At 46.6% G+C, this 10,691-nt stretch overlaps 1 protein-coding gene across 5 annotated transcripts in view; it reads right to left on the reverse strand.

Annotated features, from left to right (window-relative positions):
* Positions 1-5,331, reverse strand: part of fhdc1 (FH2 domain containing 1) — a 221,724-nt gene extending 216,393 nt beyond the window's left edge. Inside the window, exons 1-2 of one of the 5 annotated variants that reach the window (XM_072496032.1) lie at positions 3,693-4,651; positions 2,979-3,120 (exon numbers count right to left, since the gene is read on the reverse strand). The gene's annotated coding sequence lies outside the window, so the exon portion shown is untranslated. Of the gene's footprint in view, positions 1-2,734; positions 2,917-2,978; positions 3,121-3,603; positions 3,624-3,692; positions 4,652-5,310 lie in introns of those variants that run through there. The other 4 variants (XM_072496036.1, XM_072496031.1, XM_072496035.1 and 1 more) reach the window with 4 other exon arrangements.
* Between the last annotated feature and the right edge of the window lie 5,360 nt (positions 5,332-10,691).

A 10,691-nucleotide genomic window follows, 5' to 3' on the forward strand; every position in this document is an offset into this window, starting at 1 on the left:
CGGTCTTCTCTAGTGTAAGCAAACAACTGCCATAACTTTTCTGGCAACTGAGCTGTCAAATTCTATGTGGGTGGCCTTTCCTGCACCTTTTGATGTCTTGAGATGTCCTTCCTGTAATATTGTATATTGTGAAGAGAGCACCCAGAAGGAGAAAAGAAATCACTGCTCCCATGATTTGTGTTCTATTCATGCCGTATACAACCCAAGAACTATTTGCCTTCTTTATGTCTGCCACACACAGTGCAAATGGTCTTTACAATCTAACCAACAATACACTCCTAGACCCTGCACACTGGAATTGTTAATGTTACTATTTTTTCCCGGTCCCTTCACTTTCCATGTATCAACATAAAATTCCAGTTTCCATTTCTCAAACTCAATTTGCTAATCCAGCTAAGATTGTTTTCTTTAAAGCAGCGAAAATTATGGGGAGATTTTCTGAAGAAGTTCAAAATTTGCTGGAATAGAAAAAGGAAATGCTTCCGCTGCGAGGAGGATCAGTAACAAGCGGATATAGATTTAAGATAATAAAATGACCAGTGGGAAGATGAGAAGAATGTCTTTGCACCGAGACTTTGGTGATCTGGAATGCTCGGTCTATAAAAAGGTGGAAACAAATTCAAAAGAGAATTGGATATATAAATGAGAAGTAATAATTTGCAGGGCTATTGAACTAATTGAAAAACTTGTTCAAAGAACTGCAGACGCATGATGGGCTGGATGTCTTATTCTGTACAGTAAAATCCCTTTGCACTTTATCAGTTGCTCTTGATTATCCAGAACACAACTCCTCCAGCAGCGCCAATGTAAAGTTTTGACGGTTTTCCTTCTATCCCCATTTCCAACTATTCAGAGGTAAATGAGTTTTGGGAAGGTACCAGCCAGTTCGTTAGGCATACCACCCCTGCTCCCCCATCACCCCAGAAAGTCACTTACATGCTACTTTCTGCCACTCCACCTATTCTATGCTTTTCTAAATTTTGAATGATACTCTCCATATTAGCACCTTTTCAGATGCCTAGAGAAACAATGTCTGTGGAGTTCTCTTCTTTCATACCTCCGATAGCCGCCTCAAAGAGATGCAAGGTATGTAAAGCATTATTTTGCCTTATAAAGGCATGACCATATTTTGCTAGGCATTTCATATCCTTCAGATAGCCTTTAATATTTTGCCTACAACTAACATTTAAAGGAAAACCCTGGTGCAGTGGTTAGCACTGCTGCCTTGCGGCACCAAGGATTGGGTTCGATCCCGGCCCCGGGTCACCATCTGTGGTTTGCACATTCTTCCCGTGTCTGTGTGGGTCTCACCCCCACAACCCAAAGATGTTCAGAGTAGGTGGATTGGCCATGCTAAATTAGCCCTTAATTGGAAAAAAAATAATTGGGTACTCTAAAAAAAATGTTTTTAAACATTTAATGGACAACCCGATTTCATTTTCCAGACACAAAGACCTCCAAAATCTGCCATCTCAATAGTTACCTCCAGCACTGACCCAATCAGAGCCTGGAGGATCATCAGGGGAGCATCTAATTTTCACGAGGCCTGCAGGCAACAGTGCCACGGACACTTGCCTTCCCCACAAAGTTTTAAAAGTCCAGACATGTTTCCTCACATTACAACAGTAACTACACTTCAGAAGTACCTCATCGGTTGTAAAGCTATATTTGGTATCCTGAGGTTATTAAGGTGCTAAAGAAGTACAATTTTTTTTACTCCCTTTGTTGCCTCTAGAGATTTTCATTTTATTCCTGTTATTTCTTTGACAAGAGTTTAAACGACCATTATTATGCAGACATTTTGTATTTAAAATTATGTTCATTGGGTCTTCATTATACTTTTTTCCACTTACAATCTCTTCCCGCCTAGCTCCATTAAAAACATGTATACAGCACAATCCTAAGTGCTTCAGTGAAGTATAACAAAAAACAAAAGGCCAATCCAAACAGGAAATATTAGGATGATAACCCAAAGCTTGGTCAGTCAGACACAGATTCCTTATTCTCTCAAAGACCAACTCCCTAAAATTAGGAGGCTCTGTTGTACCCTCCTTATTCATGGAGAGTCTGATTCCAAACTGCTAATATTTGTTTAAAAACATCAGAAATAAAAATCCAATTAATTTTTTTTTCATGGATAACCCATTAAAAAATAGTGGAAATGTACACGTGCAAATTATTACACCAATGTAAGTTTGTGAAATATTCAAAAACAAATAAAAGTCAACTTAACAGAACTTGTGCCCTGCAGCTTTGAATTCCATTTTAGAGAGAGGATTGTACCAATGGGACCCTGATCTATCTAGGGCAAATTTTAGTTCTGCTAAATTTAGGTATTTTGGAGGCCACAGTACGAATCTTATGTCTCTTAAAATACATTAAAACCCCAACCTAACCTCCACCGCCATAAACATGCCTTTCTTTACACTCTTACATTCAGGAAAGGCATCAACGATTAAAACAAGAGATGTAAATATGGCCTGTTTACATTCTAAATGCATTAGCCATATATTTGATGCAACCTATTCCCTCGTTTGTAGTTAAAAAATGATCAAGGGTCAAACCGCATGCAGCACACACAATGGATGTAGGGTGGCAGCATTCACTAACTCACTGCAACTTGTAGTTTGTGGGGGGGGTTGTGTTTGGAGGTGGGGGGGACGGGGTGGAGGAAACGGGGTTACTGCCTGTTATTTGTGTGAGTAATCAATACATCTTGAAAGCGAAATCTGACCTTTAAACAAAAAGCAAGCGACGCTGGGGTCCCAGGCAGCCGTTTCCATGAGAGGGTTCCTCCCCAGCCCTTCCCTCCAATGCAGAGACGCCACTGGTTCTCTGCATCTGCTCCGCCTGTTTGACAGCGTTAATTCCCGGGGTGATCTCAGACCCAAACAGCAGCCCTTTGTCCTGTTGTTAAAAAGTGGCACAAATATGCATTGTGCCGGCGTCCCCTCCTTAGCATAGTCCCAATGCCCTACCTGCGAGCTCGCTTTATTCCTGATGACTACTCTCGGTGAAAGATCAGGACGCTGCCACCAATTTTGTTGTATTTTAAAAAAGAGGCAGCTTTGCCGTCAGCCACATGTTGATCAATAACCACAGGTTCTGAATGGTAATGTCCTGCAATCAATAGAAAAGACCAGCATGGTGTGTATCTTCCCTACTACACACTTCCTTTTCACATTAATGATGCTTAGTTGGTCCTTTGTAATTAATAGCTTTTGTTAAAAAAAAATACTTGCACCAAATCCGGTTCTGCCACTTCCTCGGCACCGCGTGCAGAACCTGCAGCCCTGGTGTTTGCTTGAGTGGCACTGAACGCTTTGGAAAGCGGGTGGAGGGGCTCCGGCTGGGAAAGCCGGACACACACACACAAACACCGCAAACCAAACACAAGGCAGCTTCTCACACACACGCCACGGCCAAAATATAACTCTGCCCCATCCCATCCCCTCAGTATGAACAGGCTTACAATCAAAAAGAACCCCTGAAGATTATAACTGCAAGAGAACTGCAAGTTAGCCTGACAACATATTAAATAGAACGAAATGTCCACAATGAGGTACTGCAGCGATATGCTGGTAGAAAATGAGATGGACCTACTCTCATTCCCTTTGAAACACAACCCCGTGAGCGGTAGTTGAATGATGGCACTAAGCAGGTCGCCCACTGACTCCGGGACACACACCTACCTGCTTCCGCCTTGTCCCGGGTTGGGAGACAAGGTTACCCTTGTATTGCTCTTTGATGCTCTCCTAGTCCAGGAATTGTCCACGTTTATGATCTCTTATCCGGGAATGAGCCACGTTTATGTTCTCCCAAGAATTGTCCAGGTTAATGCTCTCTGATCCCAGGAATAATCCAGATCGGTGCTCTGTTATCCCGGGAATGGCGTAGATTTATGTTCTCCTATCCCAGGAATTTTCCAGGTTAATGCTCTCTTATCCCGGGAATGATCCAGGTCGGTGCTCTTTTATCCCGGGAATGATCTAGCTGATGCTATCTTATCCCCGGAATTATCCAGGCTGATGCTATCCTATCCCGGGAATGATGCAGGTCGCTGCTGTCCTATCCCGGGAAGGCTCGGGCTCGACTCTCCTATCCCGGGAAGGCTCGGGCTCGACTCTCCTGTCCCGGGAAGGCTCGGGCTCGACTCTCCTATCCCGGGAAGGCTCGGGCTCGACTCTCCTATCCCGGGAAGGCTCGGGCTCGGCTCTCCTATCCCGGGAAGGCTCGGGCTCGGCTCTCCTGTCCCGGGAAGGCTCGGGCTCGGCTCTCCTATCCCGGGAAGGCTCGGGCTCGACTCTCCTGTCCCGGGAAGGCTCGGGCTCGGCTCTCCTATCCCGGGAAGGCTCGGGCTCGGCTCTCCTATCCCGGGAAGGCTCGGGCTCGACTCTCCTATCCCGGGAAGGCTCGGGCTCGACTCTCCTGTCCCGGGAAGGCTCGGGCTCGACTCTCCTATCCCGGGAAGGCTCGGGCTCGGCTCCCCTATCCCGGGAAGGCTCGGGCTCGGCTCTCCTATCCCGGGAAGGCTCGGGCTCGACTCTCCTATCCCGGGAAGGCTCGGGCTCGGCTCTCCTATCCCGGGATTGAAGCAGCCTCTCTGTGTCTCGCTCTCTCCCCGCAGCCCGGGGCGCATGCGCGCGCGGCTGCTCCAGGTGATCGCTGCTCGCGCCCGCTCCCAGTCTCCACCCGGAGTTTCCACCCGGAGTCTTTGTTTATTTAATAAAATTATTCGTGTCCTCTCCACACAGCCGCCCCCAAACAATACCCCACCCCACACATTGCATTGTATCACTAGATTTGATGCAAGGAAACGGAAAGGTATGTGGATTATTTACCTGCTAAAATATTGTCAGAAAATATCTGGGCATTTTTAAGTATCAATTTTTAAAAATGCAATTTGATTTGTCTGAATCTCTGTGTCGAGCACAGTGCCTTTCTGCAGATATTCTGCTGTGTAACTGACTCTGATGTACATCCAGACTGCATTGAAAGCTGAACAGGTCTGGAAACCTCCCCCTGTTCCCCTTCGCCCTGACCATTTACTTCAGAAATTATATAAAACTGTAATCCCAGTTATCTTGTCGGGGACAATGCCCGAGTTAGATTGCTGGGAAACGGAGATCGCCACTTGAAATATTCCATGACTGATTTGTTGATATATGTCAAACATTAATCTAGCCTATTTGACAGAGAAGAGTTCCTTAAATTAAAGCCAGTGGTAGCGAGGTGTGTGTCCGGTGGGTCCTGTGGGTAACGCGGATGTTTTAACCCCAGCACTGCCACAGTGTTGAACGCCGACCTCACCTTATTCGTAAAGAGAAAGCTTTCCATATCAACAGGCGCCGCCAGCACCACTATATCACTGCCTTCACTTTACAGAATAGTCTGAAAAATGCTGTGGCTGGATCTTTCTGACGGGCGGCCACTGTGCACATGAAGCGAACAAAGTTTTTCTCCTCCAAAGAATGATCATCGAATGCAGGTGGATCCGATATGTCAACTGCAGTATTGGCACATTTTAAATGGGAACGTAAAACCGAAAGCGATCTAACAGTAGGAAAAAACATTCATCCAGCAGCCCTTGCAGTGTCGAGGTGAACTAACACCCACTTGAGTGTAAATTACCACTGACTCAGAACTGCATCATTTCAGGTTTGCATTTTTTGTTACATTCAATAAAAATCAGATACATTATGAAGAAATGCAATAATCTTCTCAGGACCCATTTTTTGGTGCTTTATTAGAAGCCTTTGGCCGCCTACTATTGGCAGCTACTGATTTGCATAACTACACCCACACCTTCACCTCTGATGCCCTGATCCCCAATAAAACCTTCACTCTCTGTCACACTGTCCATTCCATCTGGTATTACCCTCATCCCTGCTCCTCTAATTCCAAGGGATGCAAACATGGAAGGACATGGTGGACAATTGGTTTTGCCATTATTTACCAGCACTATTGCACCCTGCTTTCGTTGCTAAAGGTGCTCACAATTCCAGGAATATCCTGGAACACAAAGATAACCCTTGGCTTATTTTTCCTATTGCACTCATAGGGCAGGATTCTCTGTCCGTTCATGGCAGCAAGATTCTCCTCCCACTGCAGTGAATGGGAGACTTGACTGAGCGCCAAATTCTCCATTCTCACTAGCAGCAGTAGCTGGCGGACCTGCAACAGAGAATCTCGGAAGTCATCGAGTTTTACAGCACAGAAAGAGGCCCTTAGGCCAAAGTGACTGCGCCGGCCATCAAGCACATGTCTATTCTAATCCCATTTTCCAGCACTTTCATAGCCTTGTATGCTACGGTGTTTCAAATGCTCATCTAAATGCTTCTTAAATGTTATGAGGCTTCCCACCTCCTTTTAAAAATATTTTTATTGAAGGCATTTTCATTTTTATACAACACACAAAACACAACCATCTTTATACAACTACCATATAACCGAGCCACCCCACTTAACACCTACATGCCCTGTTTTATAGCTAACCAACAAAACAGGAATAACTATAACACAAAATGGGCAGAACGGTGGCACAGTGGCTAGCACAGTTGTTTTACAGCTCCAGATTCGATTTCCTGCTTCGGTCACTGTCTGTGGGGAGTCTGCACGTTCTCCCCCTGTCTGCATGGGTTTCGTCCGGGTGCTCCGGTTTCCTCCCACAGTCCAAAGATGTGCAGATTAGGTGGATTGGCCATGCTAAATTGCCCTTTGTGTCCAAAAAAATTGGGTGGGTTTACGGAATAGGGTGGAGGGCTTAAGTGCATGCTCTTTCCAAGGGCCGGTGCAGACTTGATGGGCCGAATGGCCTCCTTCTGCACTGTAAATTCTATGGTTCTATGAAAACAATAAACAAACCCCCCCCCCCACCACCACCAGCCGATGTTCACAGATCCCCAAAATAGGAGACACACACCTCCACCTAAAGAGGAACCCCTCTTTCCACCCCTGGAATTCAGGAATTCTGCCAAATCACTCACCCACCCTGCTGCTTTGGGCAGCTCCATAGCCCACCACCCTAGCAAGATCTGCCTCCGGGCTATCAAGGAGGCAAAGGCCAACACATATCAGCCTCTCTAGCCACTTGCATTCACGGATCCTCCAAAACTACGAAGATTTTCATTTCATATTGCCACCACCCACGAGCTCAGAGTCGCCCTCACCCCCAATACGTCTGATATGGTCCCCAAGAAGAACTCCCAGAGCTCCACCAATTTTGAGCAGGAGCAAAATATGTGAGCATGGTTTGCTGCCCCCCGCCCCCCCCCCCCCCCCCCCCCTTGGGCAGCACGGTAGCATAGTGGTTAGCACAATTGCTTCACAGCTCCAGGGTCCCAGGTTCAATTCCGGCTTGAGTCACTGTCTGTGCGGAGTCTGCACGTTCGCCCCGTGTGTGCGTGGGTTTCCTCCGGCTGCTCCGGTTACCTCCCACAGTCCAAAGGTATGCAGGTTAGGTGGATTGGCCATGCTAAATTGCCCTTAGTGTCCAAAATTGCCCTTAGTGTTGAGCGGGGTTACTGGGTTATGGGGATAGGGTGGAAGTGTGGGCTTGCGTAGGGTGCTCTTTCCAAGAGCCGGTGCAGACTCGATGGGCCGAATGACCTCCTTCTGCACTGTAAATTCTATGAAATCTAAATGCCACTCACACTGGTCCTCCACCTCTGGAAAGAAATGGCTCATACGCAACTTTGTCATGTGCGCTCCATGTACCACTTTGAATTGACCTAAATTTAATCATGCACAGGAGGATGGTGCATTTACAATCCGCAGGACCTCAGTCCAAATCCGCATTAAATGCCCCCCCCCCACCCAAGCCCTTCCTCCCACTTCCTCTTAACTTCCCCCAACATGACCCTCCATCAACTGCCCGTAGATATCAGAGACCCTATCCTCCCATATCTCATCCTGTGTCACAATGAATGAAGGGGGCAGCAGCCGTGGAAACATAGCCAGCTCCTTCTTAACAAAATCTGTAATAGCCGAAACACATTCCCCTTTGGCAACTGAAACTTATCCTTCAATTCTCCCAACTCTACAAACCTACCCTCCACGAATAAATCCCTAAACCTCTCTATCCCTTCCCATTCCCACACCCTATACATTGCATCCAACCCTGCTGGAATAAGTCTGTGTTTGCCACAGATCAGTGGCCACAACTACAAACCCTCAATCTTAAAATACTGCCTGAACTGATTCCAGACCCTTGCTACCATCGGCAGGCTCGTGGAGTACTTAGTCGGCAAGGATAGAAGAGGCGCCACCATCTGTGGCCTCAGACGTGTCCCCCGACACGACGCCTCCGCCATCCGCCCCACATTGACCCCCTCCTCTACCTTCCACTTGCGCACCTTCTCGGCATTCGCCGTCCAGTAATACTTCAACAGGTTTAGCAGAGCCAAGCCCCCCCTCATCCTACCCCTCTCCAAAAATACCATCCCTGCCCATACAAAGTCTGAGTTCACGCCATTTACCCACCCAAAAAACGACTTAGGCACGAAAATCAGGAAAATCTGAAAATCAAACAAAAAAACTTTGGGAGAACAGGCATCTTTACAGTGTAGACCTACCCCACAATGATAATGGGAGAACATCCCACCTCTTGAAACCCTCCCTCACCCTATCCACCAGATTATCATGTTCAATTTATGTAGCTGAGCCCAACTATGCGTCACCCATATCGCCAAATAGCGAAAGCTCGACTTGGCCAGCCGAAACAGCAAATTGCCCAGCCCCTTCCCCGTACCTGAGCATTGACTGCAAACACCTTTCGGGCATTTCGGGAACAGTGACCACAATTCAGTAAGTTTTAAAGTGCTGGTGGACAAGGATAAGAGTGGTCCTTGGGTGAATGTGCTAAATTGGGGGAAGGCTAATTATAACAATATTAGGCGGGAACGGAAGAACATAGATTGCGGGCGGATGTTTGAGGGTAAATCAACATCTGACATGTGGGAGGCTTTTAAATGTCAGTTGAAAGGAATTCAGGATCGGCATGTTCCTGTGAGGAAGAAGGATAAATATGGCAAATTCCGCGATCCTTGGATAACGAGGGATATTGTAGGCTTCGTCAAAAAGAAAAAGGAGGCATTTGTCATGGCTAGAAGGCAGGGAACAGAGGAAGCCTGTGTGGAATCTAAGGAAAGTAGGAAGGAACTTAAGCAAGGAGTCAGGATGGCTAAAAGGGGTCATGAAAAGTCATTGACAAATAGGGTTAAGGAAAATCCCAAGGGTTTTTACACGTCCATAAAAAGCAAGAGGGTAGCCAGGGAAAGGGTTGGCCCACTGAGGGACAGGGGAGGGAATCTATGTGTGGAGCCAGAGGAAATGAGCGAGGTACGAAATGAATACTTTGCATCAGTATTCACTAAAGAGAAGGAATTGGTGGATGTTGAGTCTGGAGAAGGGTGTGTAGATAGCCTGGGTGACACTGAGATCTAAAAAGACGAAATGTTGGGCGTCTTGAAAAATATTAAGGTGGGTAAGTCCCCAGGGCCTGATGGGATCTATCCCAGAATACTGAAGGAGGCAAGAGAGGAAATTGCTGAGGCCTTGACAGAAATCTTTGGATCCTCACTGTCTTCAGGTGATGTCCTGGAGGACTGGAGAATAGCCAATGTTGTTCCTTTGTTTAAGGAGGGTAGCAAGGATAATCCAGGGAACTACAGGCCGGTGAGCCTTACGTCAGTGGTAGGGAAATTACTGGAGAGAATTCTTCGAGACAGGATCTACTCCCATTTGGAAGCAAGGGGTCGTATTAGCGAGAGGCAGCACGGTTTTGTGAAGGGGAGGTCGTGTCTCACTAACTTGATAGAGATTTTCGAGTCGGTCACAAAGATGATTGATGCAGGTAGGGCAGTGGATGTTGTCTATATGGACTTCAGTAAGACCTATATGGACTTCAGTAAGGCCTTTGACAACGTCCCTCATGGCAGACTGGTACAAAAGATGAAGTCACACGGGATCAGAGGTGAGCTGGCAAGATGGATACAGAACTGGCTAGGTCATAGAAGGCAGAGAGTAGCAATGGAAGGTGCTTTTCTGATTGGAGGGCTGTGACTAGTGGTATTCCACAGGGATCAGTGCTGGGACCTTTGCTATTCATAGTATATATAAATGATTTGAGGGAAACGTAACTGGTCTGATTAGTAAGTTTGCAGATGACATAAAAGGTTGGTGGAATTGCGGATAGCGATGAGGACTGTCAGAGGATACAGCAGGATTTAGATTGTTTGGAGTCTTGGGCGGCAAGATGGCAGATGGAGTTTAATCCGGACAAATGTGAGGGAATGCATTTTGGAAGGTCTAATGCAGGTAGGGAATATACAGTGAATGGTAGAACCCTCAAGAGTATTGACAGTCAGAGAGATCTTGGTGTACAGGTCCACAGGTCACTGAAAGAGGCAACACAGGTGGAGAAGGTTGTCAAAAAGGCATACGGCATGCTTGCCTTCATTAGCTGGGGCATTGAGTATAAAAATTGGCAAGTCATGTTGCAGCTGTACAGAACCTTAGTTAGGCCACACTGAGAGTATAGTGTTCAATTCTGGTCGCCACACTACCAGAAGGATGTGGAGACTTTAGAGAGGGTGCAGAAGAGATTTACCAGGATTTTGCCTGGTGTGAAGGGCATTAGCTATGAGGAGCGGTTGAATAAACTTGGTTTGTTCTCACTGGAACGAAGGAGG

The sequence above is a fragment of the Scyliorhinus torazame genome, chromosome 3 (genome assembly GCF_047496885.1).
Source record: "Scyliorhinus torazame isolate Kashiwa2021f chromosome 3, sScyTor2.1, whole genome shotgun sequence".
Classification (NCBI taxonomy): domain Eukaryota; kingdom Metazoa; phylum Chordata; class Chondrichthyes; order Carcharhiniformes; family Scyliorhinidae; genus Scyliorhinus; species Scyliorhinus torazame.